Source organism: Megascapheus bottae, chromosome 4 (assembly GCF_031878675.1).
Source record: "Megascapheus bottae isolate mThoBot1 chromosome 4, mThoBot2.hap1, whole genome shotgun sequence".
Classification (NCBI taxonomy): domain Eukaryota; kingdom Metazoa; phylum Chordata; class Mammalia; order Rodentia; family Geomyidae; genus Megascapheus; species Megascapheus bottae.
Genome location: NC_143512.1, coordinates 17,090,158 through 17,107,642, shown reverse-complemented (window position 1 = coordinate 17,107,642; position 17,485 = coordinate 17,090,158).

The following is a 17,485-nucleotide window of genomic DNA, read 5'->3' as shown; positions in this document are numbered from 1 at the left end:
AATAGAGTACTTAGGAATTAACTAAGAATGCAAAGGACCTTTATGATGAAAACTTTAAAAATGTGAAAAAGGAAATTAAAGCAGAACTGAAGAAGTAGAAAAATCTCCCATGCTCCTGGATTGGAAGAATTAACATCGTGAAAATGGCAATCCTTCTAAATGTTATCTACAAATTCAATGCAATACCCATTAAAATCCCAATGTCATTCTTTAAGGAAATAGAGAAAGCAATCCAAAAATTTATATGGAAAAATGATAGACTTCGTATAGCAAAAACAATCCTTAGCACAAAGCAGTACTGGAGGAATATCAATATCAAACTTTAAAATCTGTTACAGAGTTATAGTGACCAAAACAGCTTGGTACTGGCACAAGAACAGGCCTGAGGTCCAATGGAATAGAACTGAAAACCCAGAAATTCACCCACAAACGTATGGCCACCTAATCTTTGATAAGGAAGCCAAAAAATAGGATGGAAGAAAAGCAGTCTTTCAACAAGTGGTGCTAGAAAAACTGGTTAAGAACCTGCAGAAAAATAAACTTGGATCCTTCTATGTCACCCTGAACCAGGATTAATTCCAGATGGATCAAAGATCTCGAGGTAAAAGTAGATACACTGAAATCTTTACAAGAAGGAATAGGAGATACACTAGTTCTCCTTGGCACAGGTCAAAACTTTCTTAATAAAAATCCAGGAACCCAACAAATTAAAAAAAGTTTGGGACTGCATTAAACTGCAGAGCTTCTGTATGGCAAAGGACATAGCTACCTAGTTAAATAGAAAGCCCACAGAATGGGAAAAGTCCTTCACTAACAGAAAAGGACCTCATATCTAAAATACGTCTACAGCTCAAAAAATTGAAGTCTGGGGCAGATGGCTCCTGCCTATAATCCTAGCTACTCAGGAGGCTGAGATCTGAGGATGAAGGTTCAAAGCCAGCCTGGGAACAAACAGACCTAAAAAACTCTTACCTCCAGTTAACTTCTAGAAAACGGGAAGTGGGGCTTGGCTCAAGGATAGGGTGGTATCCTTGAGCTGAAGAGCTCAGGGAAAATGCCAATGCCCAGGGGTAGGGCAATAGCCTTGAGCTGAAGAGCTCAGGAACAGGGCCCAGGCTGAGTTCAAGCCCCATGACCCACCAAAAAATTGAATTTAGCCAAAACAAATCTTCAAAGAAACAACTATCCCATTAAAAGGTGGGCTAAAGACTTACAGAGAGACTTCTCTGAAGAGGAAATAAGAATGGCCTACAGATTCATGAAGAAATGCTCTACATCTCTGACCATAAAAGCAATGCAAATCAATGACACTTTGAGAATCTATCTCACTTCAGTTAGAATAGACATGATCAAGAAATTTAATAACAACAGATGCTGGCGGGGATGTGGCCAGGAGGGATCACTACAACACTGTTGGTGGGAGTATAAACTCATTTAACCACTATGGAAAGCAGTATAGTGATTCCTCAAAAGTCTAAAATCATATTAATTGAAGTAAGCCAGACTCAGAGGAATATAGGCTCAATGGTTTCCCTCATTTGTCATAATTAGTATAAACTTTGGACTCTCCTAGCAGAGGTTTACAATAGGGCAAAACCTAGATACATAAGGCCATGAAGGATGAGGCTAAATGAAAGGACCTCCAGGATATGGAAACAAGACCCATATAATGTGAGATGTTGTTCTTGTTGTAGTATGCTATTTCTCATCTCTTTTGTTGTCCCTTGGTTATCTCACATTGTTACAGTATTTTACCTTGGTATCTGATATATTGCATATATGTTTATTTGAAATAGGATAGGGAGGAGGGAAAACAAAATGAGGGGAGGAGGGAGGGAGAGGAAAATGGGGACAAAAACATGAGAAGGGTTATCAATGTTTGTGAAGCAATCCATCTTCTATCTGGTGAATATAATGTAACCCTTCTATTAACTACAATAAAAAAAAGAAAAAAAGTCTAAACATAGAACTCCCCTATGATCTGATCCAGCAATTCCACTCCTTGACCTTTACCCAAATGTCCAGAAACAAGGATATTCTAAAGCCACTAGCACAACAGTGTTTATTGCAGCACTATGTACCATAGCAAAGATACGGAACCAACCCAGGGCCCCTCAGTGGATGATTGGATCAAGAAGATATGGTATTTATACACAATGAAATTCTATGCTGCCTTTACCCAACCATCCAGAAACAAGAGCATACTAAATCCACTAGCAAAACAATGTTCATTGCAGCACTATTTACCATAGCAAAGATATGGAACCAACCCAGATGTCCCTCAGTTGATGAGTGGATCAACAAGATGTGGTATTTATACACAGTGGAATTCTATGCTGCTGTCAGAAAGAACGACACTGCCCCATTTGTAAGGAAATGGAAAGACTTAGAAAAAATCATATTAAGTGAAGTAAGCCAGACTCAAAGGAACATAGGCTCAATGGTTTCCCTCATTTGTCATAATCAGTAGAAACCTTGGGCTCTCCTAGCAGAGATTTGCAATAGAGCAAAACTTAGATACATAAGGCCATACAGTATGTCACTAAATGAAAGGACCTCTAGGATATAGAAACAAAAGCCATATAATGAATGATTGTTGTTGTTAATGTACTATGTTATCTCTTATATCTTTTGCTTTCCCTTGATTATCTCATATTGTTATAGTATTTCACTTTGTTATCTGATATATTGGATATATTTGTATTTGGTTATTTGAAATTGGGTAGGAAAGGGGGGGGGAATAAGATGAGGGTGGGGGTGGGGGAGAGGGAAATGGGGACCAAGACATGAGAAAGGGTATCAATGTATGTGAAGTAATGTACCTTCCATCTGGTGAATGTAATGTAACCCTTCTATTAATTACAATAAAAATTATATGAAAAAAATTCTCAGAAAAAAAATCTATGCTACCATCAGAAATAATGATATTGCCCCATTTGTAAGGAAATGGAAAGACTTGGAAAAAATCACATTAAGTGAATTAAGCCAGACCCAAGGAGCATAGACTCAATGTTTTCTCCCAGGTGTAATAATTAGTACATACCTAGGACTCCCCTAGCAGAGGAGTACATAGCTCAAAACCTATGTACATAATGTTATATAGCATGAGACTAAATGAAAGGATCTCTAGGATATGGAAACAAGAGATTCGTCTTGTGTCATTGTTGTTCTTAATGTACTATGTTATTTCTCTTGGCTTTTTTACCTTTATGGTTAATCTCATGTTGTTATTGTATCTGACTTTGTTACCCAGTATATTGTATATTGTTTATTTGAAATAGGAAAGGGAAGGGAGGAAAACAAGATGATTGGGAGGGGCTGGGGGAAGGAAATGGGGACAAAACATGAGAAGTGGTATCAATGTATGAAAAGTAATGTACCTACTACCCGATGAATGTAACAGTAACCCTCTATACATTATTCCGACACTCAAAAGAAAGTTGCTGAGTGCTAATCTTGAGCAAAAAAGCTCAGTTCAGCACACCGGTCCTATGTTCAAGCCCCATGGCCAGCCCCCCAAATAAAACAAAAGTAAGTATTGCCATTAGAGTTGGAGGTATAGCTCAATGGTACAATATCTGGCTAGCAAGCACCAAATTACGAGCTTATAATCTTAGCATCACCAAAAGGAAACATGTAAATGGCACCATAAATGCAAGGGAGAAAATCCGTATGCTTTATTTAGTTGATCGAGTGAAAATATTTAGATTTGTTGCAAAGCAGTATGTCTTTAGGAATAATTGAGAGGCATCAAGGGAAATACTAAATCAGCACCCTCAGAACAGTTCTGCCTGCATCCTGAGCACTCAGGTTTTCCTCCCCAGTAATTGTGCAACCACACTCTTGTAGATACCAGGACCTATGTAATTGCATGGGCAGTCCTGCCCATGCAACTCAACTCTCACCTGATAGCACAACCTCATGCCTCAAACTTGTTTTAAAACAATTGTTTTATCCCAGCTCCAGCATTATAATCATATTTTCACAAATTATAACCATTACTACCAACACTCCTAAATTTAAGCACCATGTACATTAGACTCACAGAAAAATCATGAGGGCTTGTGCCACAGATGGAAAGAGAGGAGGCATGTGGCTGGCATCCTATGACAAAAGTTGCCATGGGACTCTATTATACCAGTGTCACTGTCTCTCATTCATGACCTAAGGAATTTTGAAAGGATTTGCAGTTTTGTCAAGTCTTGTTCGATTTATCCAGCTTTTTTGATAAAGCTGAAAGATTATCTTCCAAATATGGATGGGTGTGATGATGATTCGTAATATTAAAATCCACTTGAAATCCAGGCAAGAATTGCCTATCTGTATCCCAACCAAGAGACTTTGAATATATAAATGCTTTCATGCTTCAACTCTAGTTTTTTATTTTGATAAATGCATTTGTATTATAATTGTATGCCTTTGTTATACTTCTAAGATAGTAGATATGACCACATTTCAACTACGTAACTCCTTAACTCCAAAAGTGACAGGTCTATGGAGATGAGGCCTGTCATAGATATAGTGAATAATGCACTTGGGACAGGATCAACTGTGTGCTTTCATACAATAGTTGGAGTAGGCTTATTGTTTCTTCCTCCTCTTGGGGAACCGTCTGGTCATATGAAGAAAAAGAATAGAAATCTTGCTAATATAATGTTGTAAGGATATTCTGAAGAAGACCGTCATCATTAACATGAGAAATCCTTATCTTGTGGTATGGCAAAATAATTATATCTTGGAGTTCCTCAGGACCCATCCATAGTCAGAGGATGTGAAGGCTCAAAGCCCCTTCGAGCTGTCTCTGAGAGGTTCAGTCTTGCCTACCATACCAGAAGAACTTCAGAGCAGAATTTGTACAGAGGGGCTGGAGAAGAGACTCAGAGAGAGTAGATTCATAAATTCTCAGGTAAAATTACAGTCAGTGAACTGAGAAACAATTCAGTTGGCAAGAATAAAGAATTACACCAGCCTCTAATCTGTAAGACTTTATCACCATTTATTAGAATTGTGGCAGAGTAACATTTGTGAAATGTTAGTTTAGGATCCTGCTCCCAATGGGTGGGTTGTAGATATAGCCACAAGCAGGAATACAGAGCAGAAAGGATATTGATTTTAACTGTCTTTCTGATTTATATGTCCTCAAACCCTTGGTCTTTAAGGTAACACGGACCAAATTAGCTATATGAAATACCACATACTAGACAACAAAATGTTTAAGGAGAGCAGTCTTCCTCAGGAGATGTAAAAGTAATTCCCCAGTTAAAGAGAGGAAATATATGAAAGATAACTGAGAAAAGAGAAATAGCTGGGTCTCTGGAGTTGTGCTGTGATTTGTTAGTGCTATTTATCTATTTTATCTGGTTAATCCCTTTGGGAAACATGGAAGGATGCCATTTATTAGTCCTCTTGACACTGGATAAGTCCATACCATTTACACTGAAAAGTTGAATTGCAATTGGGCTGTGTGGTGTGTGTGCGCCTTTCAGAGCCACAGTGTACCTCACCATTTTCTCTTTCCTCCAGGGATGATTATTGAACACATGTTGAGATTAAAACCTTCAACAGCTTGAGTCTCTGAGTAGAAGCCACACAGCTTCTTTAACAGCTACAGGCGACCCAGCGTGATCAGCTTAAACCACTGAGGTTTGCTAAGTGTGTGTATGTGGGGGGGGGGGGGGAGTGGGTGGGTGGGTGTGGGTGTGTGTGCGCGCGCACACATGTGTGTTTAGTCTCAGGAAGCTTAAAAACAGAATTCAAATGTCACCATCAGTGGTCTGGTTGGTAGATGCTTAAATTCTTTTATTAGATATCCTGAGTTGGAATTCTGAATGTGTAATTTAACTAATGGCAACTGTGGGGCAAGTTACTTTCCCCCTGGAACCTTAGTTTTCTCATATGTAAATTGAGGGTAATTACAAGTAGTTTCCCCCCCCCCCCCACACCCTGTCTCTATCTCTCTCTTTTCTTTCTCCCTTTTACTTTCCCTAAGAAACTATGATCAAAAAATGAGAAAAACAACATTAACTTCCAAACAATTAAAATGTGACTTTATTCACATGAAGTTTTAAATGCAAAATGTGAGCCTTGATGAAAACAATAATCTCCTATTATAAATCTCCCAAATTCTTGCAGTGAAATCAAAACCCCAGTGTGATGGGACCGACCTTCAGGATATAATGAAATGATAGAGCCTTATGTTTTAAGACCAAGAAAAATAGGAACAAACTTTTAATCAGGAGTCCTAAACACCTCTTAAAGATATTATATACTCTTATTCTAACAATGGCAATTAAATTTCAATGCTTTTGAATCATATATCCACTGCCATATCACACCTCCTCTGATTGTAACAACTTATTTATTGCAGAGTTGTGTTTGTTCCTGTAAGACAAGTGGGTGCTTAATATTACCCAACTTCCAATAATAAATTCATAAGCGTATCCTCAGCTCCATTCATGATCTTTTTCTGCATTTTCCTAAGAGAATGGTCATCAAACATTCAAAAAATTAATTGAATGATGAAAACTGTATCACCATGAACACACCTCATCTTGGAAGCTAAAAGCAGAGTTGGGCCTGGCTAGATCTTGGCTGGGAGGAAAAGAGTCAAGTCTCTAAGCATAGTCTCATCTTATTACTACAGGATATCTAGAAATGTCCCTAAGTTACCAGGTATAATCCTGAAGGTCTTCAAGCAGGCTTTTAATGTCTCTCTACCTCTTCCCTTGCCACATTCTTTCCACAACAAAAAAGCACTCCCTGGAGCACTTAGGTTTGAGGCCAAATTTTTGCTTGGAAGAGGCTGCTCTCTCTCTCTCTCTATCTCTGAAGCTGCTGTTAGTAACTACTGGGATAGATTTCCAAAGATTCAAGTTCTGTGTCAGACCATTAAGCCTTTGAGGCCCAAGAAAACCTGCAAAAGATTGTCCCTGTCATAACTGAAGAAGAAACAGCTTTGAAATACAGGAGAGGATAAAAAGCAAAGGCTTTTCAGGTCTATCATTCCCAACTAGATAAAAATATAAACAGAGTGGACGAGAGCAGCTGGCTGCACAAAGCTGCAACCCTGGGGGGAAGAGTTAGAGAGGGCAGACAAAGACAGAAAACCCTCCTGGTACATTTAAACTTACAACCTTCTGTGTCATTATACATTTGGTCCAGAAATTGTTCTCACACCATTATCATGACCAGAAAGCAGAGCGACAAGAATGGACATATAGGCATTTTATTTTATAGGACCTTGGTCATAGGGATATTTGTTCCTTATTTAGAGAGTGACTTACGTTTTTATTTCTAAATCGTAAGTTCATCTTTATGGCTCAGAATTTTTTTTTTCTGCAGGTTGCTGATGACAACCAGAAATAAAGTCCCTGAGAAAATAATTTGGGATTTATTGAATTCATAAGGTTATTTTCCAGGGATATTTATAAAAGAAGTGTAATTTTGGAATAAAAAGTAGTGTTGTAAATTGATGCCAATTCTCAGATCTTTATTAAGGCAAAAGCATTACAGTTACATGAAAAAATCTGAATCTGAGCTTTGTTTCCTACCAAAAAATTGCACCAACCACAGTAACTCACAGCAAGACCTAGAGTTTTTAATGCCTTTTGCTTTGTGGTTTCCTGATTTACATGGGGCATTGTGCATAAATATGCAGCACCCCACTTCCTAGATGAAAATAAGCTTTCCTGTTTTATGGACCTGCATACATTGTGCTGAATTTCTCCTCTTGGGACAAAATTTATGTTGAAAGTTGATCCAAGGAATATTGACTTGAAAAGATGTCTCCAAAAGGAGCTCAAGTGCTTGATTTAATCAAAGTTCCTGTAGATGAGCTGGGCAGATACAATCATAAGTCAAAAATATATTAATGACAATGATCCCAACACTTAGCAAAAAATCAATTGCAGAAAACACTATCCATTTTCTTGACTACTTTATAGAATTTTTCTATTTACCTTCACTTCCATAGTTCAAAATGTCTTCACAAGCAGCCTTTTGGATTATGCCTTCTGTCTCCCCTTCCCCATTATACTGTCTTAGATGTTTGGAGGTGATTTATGTTGAGACCATACATGACTCCATTTTGTCCAATTACACATTGCATCTTAGATTTGATTATAACTTGTTCAGGTAAGACACTGCCGAAAACTTTGGTTAGTTTTACATCATGCTTCTCTTCCTTTTCTTCTTCTTTCTTGTCACATTCCTGTCCATCTTCTTCCTCTTCCTCATTTCTCTTTTCATTGTCATCACTGACTAGACTCTAACACAATTAAACTCCTGGCTTTCTAAAAACAACAAAACAAACTTTTACCTTTGCGAGTGTCACTATATACCTGTGCTCTACTAGTAGTGAAATGGGGATTATTAAAATACATTTGGTTTCCAAATAAAACTGATTGGCATAATGTGTGGTCAAGTCTCTGAGGTCAAGATTAGAAAACAAAGAGCACAGCTCTGTCTCCAAAAATTTATGAATAAGTAACTTGAAAGGACAGTGGCAAGGGAGAGCGGGGCAACTATCCCCCACTGTTTCTCTCTCCTGGTGAAGAGTCGTCTTGCGCAATACATAAATACATATAAATGAAGAGTTTAGAGGCTGGCACTGACTTCTTTGGTCTTTGAAATCTTTGTTTTTAAGAAGAAATTATTTTTCCAACAGTTGTGAAGATATATTAAAATCATCCTCTGTGTCATAGGGATAAAAAATATAATAACTATGAAGGACAGAGAAAAGGTTGAAAATCATTTAATGTAATTATATGAAAATAGTATCTGAGTAAGAGCATCATCATGAAGAACTGGTAAGCATGGGTATGGTTATTTCCTCTCAGGGTTTCCTTTAGGAGGTGTGTCTGGATCCAGGTGGTATATCCAGAACAATTTTTTTATTATTGTATTTCATTGTTGGGGTTACAGTTACGTTCATCAGGCAGTGGGTACATTACTTCTCAAACACAGAACCAGTTTTAAAGCAGTTATCCCGGGTGACAGGGTACAAGCTTGGGAACTACATTTCTAGGTTACTTGGCATTCAGTGTTCTAGAAATCCTGCCTAGCAGACAGAGTTAGGTAAGATTTGAGAAGAAGGCCGCAGTAGTCTGAGCTCTCCAATATTCTGTCCTCATTTGCTGTGCACCTGCTCCGGCAGTGGAGAAAACATTGTGATGGCCACTGGTGTTCCACAGATTGTCAAATTCTGCACTTCAGTATCTGACTCTTGTCTAAACCTTTTATGGTTTGGGAGCTTCATTTCATATCCTGTTCTGCTTTAAGTAGATAAGATAGCTCTTGTATTTATAACAGAATCCTCTCTATATAGTATATAATATAAAAAAGTCACCTCTAATCAGGTCCATTAAAGAAGACACAGAGGCCAACTCTGTGTTTGGATGTATTCTTGTGCTCTACCTGTTCACATCATCCGTATCTGTGTCTCCTGATCTTCCACTCAGTTCACTGCGTTCAATTCTTCCTATAGTAGTAGCTTATAATAAGCAGGTCCTCAGGTTCAATGTTAATTTATTTCTGTACAGCCATTTTAACCATACTTATCTCTGTAGAAGCACCCATTAAATTGTAGCTCCATGAGAATCATCCTATTATTTTATTTTTCTCTTGACTCCCCCTTAGAGACCACACGGTATGCAGAACTAACTTACTAAAAAAAAAATCAGAAAAATTCTGAGGCTTTGTTTTGTCATAAAAATCATGCATATTTTATTACCTAACACTTAAAAAGGACACACATAGATAAACAAGATAAAAATATTCTTAATTTTCTAACCCAGAAATGATTATTATTAACAGCAATTTTATTCATGAATATTTCATTACAATTTAAATTATATTACATGTAAGAATAAACCTTTTATATATCTGTTTTTCTACTAACATTATAAAGCAAATATCTTACCATCATTAAAAATTCAACATGAGAATTGAGAAGGCTTTATAGTCCTTGATTATACAAATGTGCCATCATTTATTTAACTATTTTTCTATTGTTGAATATTTAGGCTGTTTTTGTATTTTTTTGCTATAAATAATGCTGCTGTAAAATCATTACATACAAGTATTCTTAGTATCACAAAACATTTTCAGTGTATTGTTTTCTTTAAAATTAGAGAAGCTTAGGGGTTGTATATTTAAAATAAATAGCATTATAAGTGACTAGCAAAGAACTATAAAATGTAGAGGAGAAAGCAAAGAATTCCTTGATGGGGTGGCTTTACACAGATGATGATTAGGTGAATAAATAAGCAAGTAAATTATTAAATGAAATAAGAGCCTAGAACTGTTTGCAAATCATTGTTCATAAACAATAGTAAAATGCCGTATTTAGAAATTTTCTTTAAATCAACATGAGTCTTTTTTATTTTATTGTTCGGATAATGTATAGAGGAGTTACAGTTACATTCGCCAGGTAGTAGGTGCATTACTTCTTGCACATTGATACCCCTTTTCATGTTTTTGTCCCCATTTCCCTCCCCATCTTGTTTCCCCCATCCCCTCTCTATTTCAAATGAGTCTTTTATACCATCACAATATTATTGGTAACATTTCTTGATGCATACTTGGCAGTTTCATTTTAATGTACTGTATTCTTTCTTGATTGGTTGATTGTACTAGGCACTGAATTCATTACTTCCTGCTTACATGGAAAGTGCTCCATCACCTGAGCCACTCCCTGTGTCAGTTTTGCGTATTAAATAAGATTTCTTGTGTTTGTCTGGGCTGGCCTCAGACTACTGTTCTACCTCAGTCTCTCTAGTAGCTGTGATTACAAATGTTAACCACCATGCCCAGCCCTCTACATCTATTATTAATTTGGTAGAACCTTATTCACATTATTAAGTAAAGAATCTAGGCCAGGGAATTCTTTCACGTCTCATTTTAATTTAAGAGCAAATCACTTAAAGCCAGTGAAATCTAGATAAGCTGTTATATTGAAAGCCCTTCCTTTCAGACCAGTAAGTGGTACTTTAATATTGTGGCCTGCCTGAGCAGAAGAAAAGTAAGCAAGCAGGGGCACAATGGAGCAGTGACACGTGTCAATGCAAATATTCTGGGCCACAGTAGAATGACTTTGAGTCTTAACCATTGTAGTGAACAACTCTTAGAACTCTGACCTCGATGAACATTAGGAGGTTATTTCTCTGTTGAGAAAGTAGCACAAGATGAACAAAGATAGCTCTTTCCTAGTTAGCCTCTGGGCAGCCAGTTCCTGGAACTGGCATTTAGTATGTTGGACATTGGTTGTTTCTTTCATACCATATTAGTACTTATGAAAATGGAAGACCACATCATATACCAATGATAGGGGGAAAAGAAAGGTCAAATTTCATCTAATATAGGAAATCAGTCTTGCTGTGCCACCAATTCCTGTAATTTTAAGGCTCAGGATATGCGGTGATTGTTGCACAATGGAAAATGTCACAGAGGGAAACATTTAAGAACATTTCTTATAGATGTAGTGAGCAGGATCCCTTCCAAAAATGTTGCAGAAGGAAACCCTGAAGGAAAGCAGATTGCAGAAAACAATGTTGGTGTAAGTAAAGGACTAAGGGTTCACCTTTGCTGAAATTTCTAGACAGCCTTCTCTTTTGTTTGGCATGAGTGATTAATAGCTGACTCAGCCCATAATTTTTCATCTCATACACTGGGATCTTGGCACCCTGATGTATGTGTGAGAGAGCTGGTGTCTGTTATAGCTCTCGAGTTGGCACTGAATCTTGACAAGGAACAGTACTCAAGACAGGGCACTGGGCTAGGTGACCTAGAAGTAGGTAAATGGAAGATCTTCCAAATATATCTTAACAGTGGGTCCCAAATGAGATGTTCACTCTCGAAGACAATCTGAGAGGACATTAAAAAAATATTCAGAATCACTCATCTTAGTGTGAGCATGAGAATGCTAAGTATGAGTCTGCACTGTTTTAAATATTTCACATTTTCATTTCGTCCCATAATAGCCATATAAGAAATACTAATAAGACCTTCTACAGATGAAGAAACTAGGAACACACAGAGAAATGTATAAGACTTGGAAATTTTTTTTTCAGGTCACAGCAGCAGAGTGGATCCCAAGAGTCTAATTTTCTTTAAAATCTTCTAACAGTTTTCCAATACAAAGAGTTACTGGAAATATAAAGATTATCTAACATTGAAGAGTTATCAAACAAATAAGGAAAAAGTGGTGCTTATTGGATTAAGCTTTAAGAGAGTATTGCAATTTTGATCTAATTAGCTCTCACTATTATATTTAGTATCTGGACTTAGAAAATATCTAATAGAGCCAGATTTAGCGCAGGATCATTTTTCTCCCAGAAAATCATCCTCTGATTTTTAAAGGTTACATTCAGTGGTCTTCATTCTTCCCACCTAATCATTTTAAAAACGAACCTTTTGCCCATGGTAGAATGAACACTCATTTTGTACCAATTCCTGCTCCATCACTAGCTTCTGTATCCTCGTGAAGTTTCTTTCAACCTTTTACAACTATTCATAGACACCTTCTACTTGTAAAACAATGTTGTAGGGTCACATAAAATGGAATGATTTGCTTCTCGGTTGCACAAATAAAAAGTAAAGGTTAGGAAAAGGCTAATACGGCAGAGGATGCTGGTCGAGAGTAATGAGATGCCAACCAGGCAGGGAAGCAGCCTTGAGAAGTTCAGCTAGCACGTAGACGTGCTCTGTTCCACAAGGAACTGTCCATATCCCCCAAAATAGCAAGAAAACTTCAGACAAATGAAAGTCAAAGCTGTAAAAATGGGTAGTACTTGCCATACCATACTGCTCTAGGTATTTTGAATATGAACTCTTAGCCTGTTATCAAACCTTATCAGGTGGTATTATCCCCATTCACAGGCAAGGAGAGCAGTAAGGCAGTGGCAAAAGTAAGCTCTCAAGTGCAAAATGGAACTTGGCCTGTGGACTATCATTTTTTGATACCCTCTTTTTCTTAACCTGAAAAAGCCAGTACTTCTCTTAAGAGTACAAATGGTTTCTCCACTATTTACTATATATGTCCCTTACACCATTCACAAAAGAAAATATTGGTAAAGAAGTAAAAATTCTAGCAAAGAAATGGATTGGGTACAAACTGGCAGAATTGTGGAAATGGCTATACTGAAAAAAAAACCATACAGATGAAATGAAATCTCCATCAAATTTCTACTGACACTCTTCACGGTACAGAAAAATCAATTCTAAAAGTTATGTGGAAATGTACATACACACACACACACACACACACACACACACACACTAGCTAAAGCAATCCTATGCAAAAAAATGCTAGAAATATCACAATACCTAACTTCAAATTACACTACAGAATCATAATAACAAGATAAGCATGACACTTGCAAAAATAAAACAAACAAACAAACAAAAAACAATACAAACCAATAGACCAATGGAATATAATAAATAAGAACTAATAGAACTAACAAATAATAGAAATAAGCCCACATTGCTATAACGATCTGATCATTGACAACTATGCCAAAACATTTACTGGAGCAAAGGTACCCTCCAACAAATGAATGGAAGAAAACTGAATATATACACGCAGAAAGAAACTAGATTCCTATCTTACATGTACAAAAATGAATTCAAAGATCAGGACTGGTGAGTAGCTGTAATTCTTGTCATCTCAGAGGCTGTGATCTGAAGGATCATGGTTCAAAGCCAGCCCAGGTTGAAAAGTCTGAGAACTACTTATGCCCAGTTAACCAGCAGAATGCTGGAGTTGAGGGCCGGGAGTTTGGCCTACTGGTAGAGAGCTTGTGTAGCACACATGAAGACCCAGGTTCGATTCCTTGGTACCACGTACATAGAAAAAAGCCACAAGTGGTGCTGAGGCTCAAATAGTAGACTTCTAGCCTTGAGAAAGTCCAAGGACAATACTCAAGCCCCGAGCTCAAGCCAAGGACTGGCAAAAAAAAATGCTAGAATTGAGGTGTGTTTCAAGTAATACAACACCATCTGTTATAGTAGAACAGTGCAGTGAAAACTCAAGGCCCCAAGTTCTGGCCCCAGTACTTGTGGCAAGGGTAATACCTAAAATTTTGAGTGACTATAGTAAAATTTGAGAAAAATATTTGAAGATAGCGACACAAGAAACAACTTCTTACATTGGATTTTAATAGGTCTGGAAGCAAGAACAAGCATTGACAAACAGTATTACTGCACAACAGATGTAAAAGCTTGTACACATCCAAGGAAACAATTTCTGGAATGAAAAGAAAGCCTACAGGATGGTAGAAGATCTTTTTCATCTATTTCTTTTTTTCTTTCTTTTTTATTATAATTAATAGAAGGGTTGCATTTTATTCACCAGATAGAAGGTACATTTCTTAACAATCATTGCTACCCCTTCTCATGTTTTTGTCCCCATTTCCCTCCCCCTGTCATCTATTTCTTTGACAATGTATTAATATCTAGAATATACAAAATTAAACACTAAATGAACTAATAATCTAATAAATAAGCAGATACACAAGTATTTATCAAAAGAAGTACGAATGGCCAATACATACGCGAGAAAAATGTTCAAAATAACAGAGATTTCACCTGACTCCAGTCAAAATAGACATTATTATTGAAACAAACAATCACAAATACTCTGAAGCAGAGCAGTGGCTCCAATGGTAGAGTGCTGGGCTGGAGCAAAGAGGCTCAAGGACAGGACTGGCACCAAAAGAAAAAATGTAATAGCAAATTCTGGTGATGACAGAGAGGAGGAGAAATACTTATATACTGTTGGGGAAATATTAATCAGTACAATCATTGTGGGAATCAGTATGGAAGTTTTTTTTGAAAAAAAAAACAAACTGTCATACAATCCTGTTATATCCAAAGAATATGTATCCTGAGTATATCCAAAGAATTATAAATGAGCATACAGTATAGATACTTGCACATGCATGTTTATTGACATACTATTCAGCCTAGGTGACTATTACTGATGAATGGACAAAGAAGATGTTGTTTTATACACATTGGAGTGTTATCTAACCATTAATAAGAATGAAATTATGTTTATACTACAGTAAAAGAAATGATAGAGATTATTATGTTAAGCAAAATAAAGCAAGGGATGACAAATACTACATGTTTTCTTTCGTATGCAGAACTTAGACCTATAGCACACGCACACAAACAAACACCCCCTACTCACCAATAATGCCAAAGGAAAATAATGTAAGAGGAAAAAGTGTTTGGGGAGAAACTAGAGGGAACAGAGAGGATAAAAGGAGAAAGGATGATTGACTATGATAAAAATATATGCAAGTATAGATTAATATGTATGTATGACATACAAACCCTCAGCCTAATTTTAATTATGTTCTAAAATCTAAGTGCCAGTGATTGTATATAGAGATTCCCATTTTTTTGCCAGTCCTGGGCTTGAGCTCAGGGCCTGAGCACTGTCCTTGGACTTTCTCAAGGCTAGAGCTCTACCACTTGAGCCTCAGCACCACTTCCAGCTTTTTTGTATGTATGTAGTACCAAGGAATCGAACCCGGGTCTTCGCACATGCTAGGCAAGCACTTTAACCACTAGGCCAAACTCCCGACCCCAGAGATTCCCTTCTTGAATACTTGTTTGTTAAATATGTCATTTGAAATATGATGTAAAAGTCAATTTGAATAAATTCTTTAATAAAAAATATATGCAGGTGTGAAGATAGTAAAGTAAGCCCCATTGAAGTCTTCAAAAAGAAGGGAAAAGATAAAGAGTAATAGAATCAGGCGAATAAGTCAGATGCCAGTAACTCATGTGTATACTTCTAGCTACTCAGGAACTGAGATCTGAGGATCACAGTTCAAAAAAGCCCATACAGGAAAGTCTGTGAGGTTTTTATCTCTGTTTACCACAAAAGGAGCCAGAAATGGAGTTGTCATTAAAATGGTAGAATATTAGCCTTGAGTGAAAAATCTAAGGGAAAGTTTCCAGGCCCAAAGTTAAAAAAACCAGGACCAGCACATAAAAAAGAGACAAATAAGATTAAAGTAATATTCTTCACATATATGGGAAATTCAGTGAGACCTTTGTACATGATGAAAAGATATGCTCAGGATTCAGCATAGAACTTCTGTGGTGGAAGTCTGAGAGCTTGTACTTTGAATAAAGGTGTCAGGAATGAAGCTGTAAGTAAATATAAAAATGAGAAAGGTGAGTGGCTTGAAATCTAAGAATTTGTGTTGGCATACAGATAATGAAGTAACTTTCTCATTAGATGGTTCAGAGCCTCAGACATCCAAGAGCTTTAAAGCCAGGTCAGATACATAGCTCTTGTGAGCTGAGGCCAGAAAGACACTGCATAACACTTTAAAGATGAAAATGCAAAGATGCTATCCTAGGCTTAATGAGTTAAGTAATAGAAGCTGGCAAGTTTTTGGGACCCTTGTTCAATTATTAACCTAAAATAACTTAACTGCCTTATTAATATGAAGTCTATACTACATATACTTATTGGTTTCATTGTTATCCCATTAAAATTTTTTTCTATAGGCTAGTACAATACCACATTCCTATAGTCTCAGTACTTGAGAGGTTAAGGATGAGTTCAAGATTAGCCTGGGCAATACAAATGAGATCTTGATACTTGTGTCATGGCTTATTGCTGAAACAGATTCATAACTCCTCTCAGTGCCTATAACCATAGACTTACATGTTCTCCACTCATATGTGAAATCTGATAGTTTCACTTGTTGGTTCCATAGCTTTTAGTATTCTCCCACTATGTACAAAATAAATTTCAGTGCTCTAAAAGTGGAAGAAAGGCTCTTTCATGACTTTTTCCTTGTCTACTTTCCCAGGATCTCTTTGTCCAATTACGACTTTGAACTTCACATCTGAGCAACTGCAAATGGTTGTTAATTGCATAACATGGGGAACTTCTTCTTGCACCTTTACCAACCTGCTTGAATCTGTCCACCCTGTAAGGTTCAGATTCCAGTACTCTCACACATTCTTTGTACATTTCCCTCACTCCCTATCTCGCTTTCGGATGGAGTACGGATAGGGCCAGTGATCTTCAACTTGTACTACAATTTCTGGCAATTTAGGTTTGCTTCAAAGCAATTGTAAATGAATAAAATGCATAATAGAAAAGATCATTCCTAGAGACAAGGTTTACAGTGGAAGAAGAGAGGTAAAATTTTGAATCAGAGATATGGATATAACTTGCCTACTAAGTGATTTCAAACATGAATCAACTGTGGACTGAAACAGATGTAGGATAAATAAACAGGCTGAAAACTAGTTGTTCTGCCTAGATTCTTTGTAATTTCTTTGCTTTTTGAAAAAAATAATATTTAACATTGGATATTTGCACTCTACAACCTAAGGACATGTTGGCATCTATATGAGCCCTGAGCAATATGGAGACGCATAGAAATGCATACCTAATTTCCCTCCTGTTATTATTGGTTTTAACTTTTAATTATGGTCTCTGCCATCGAGT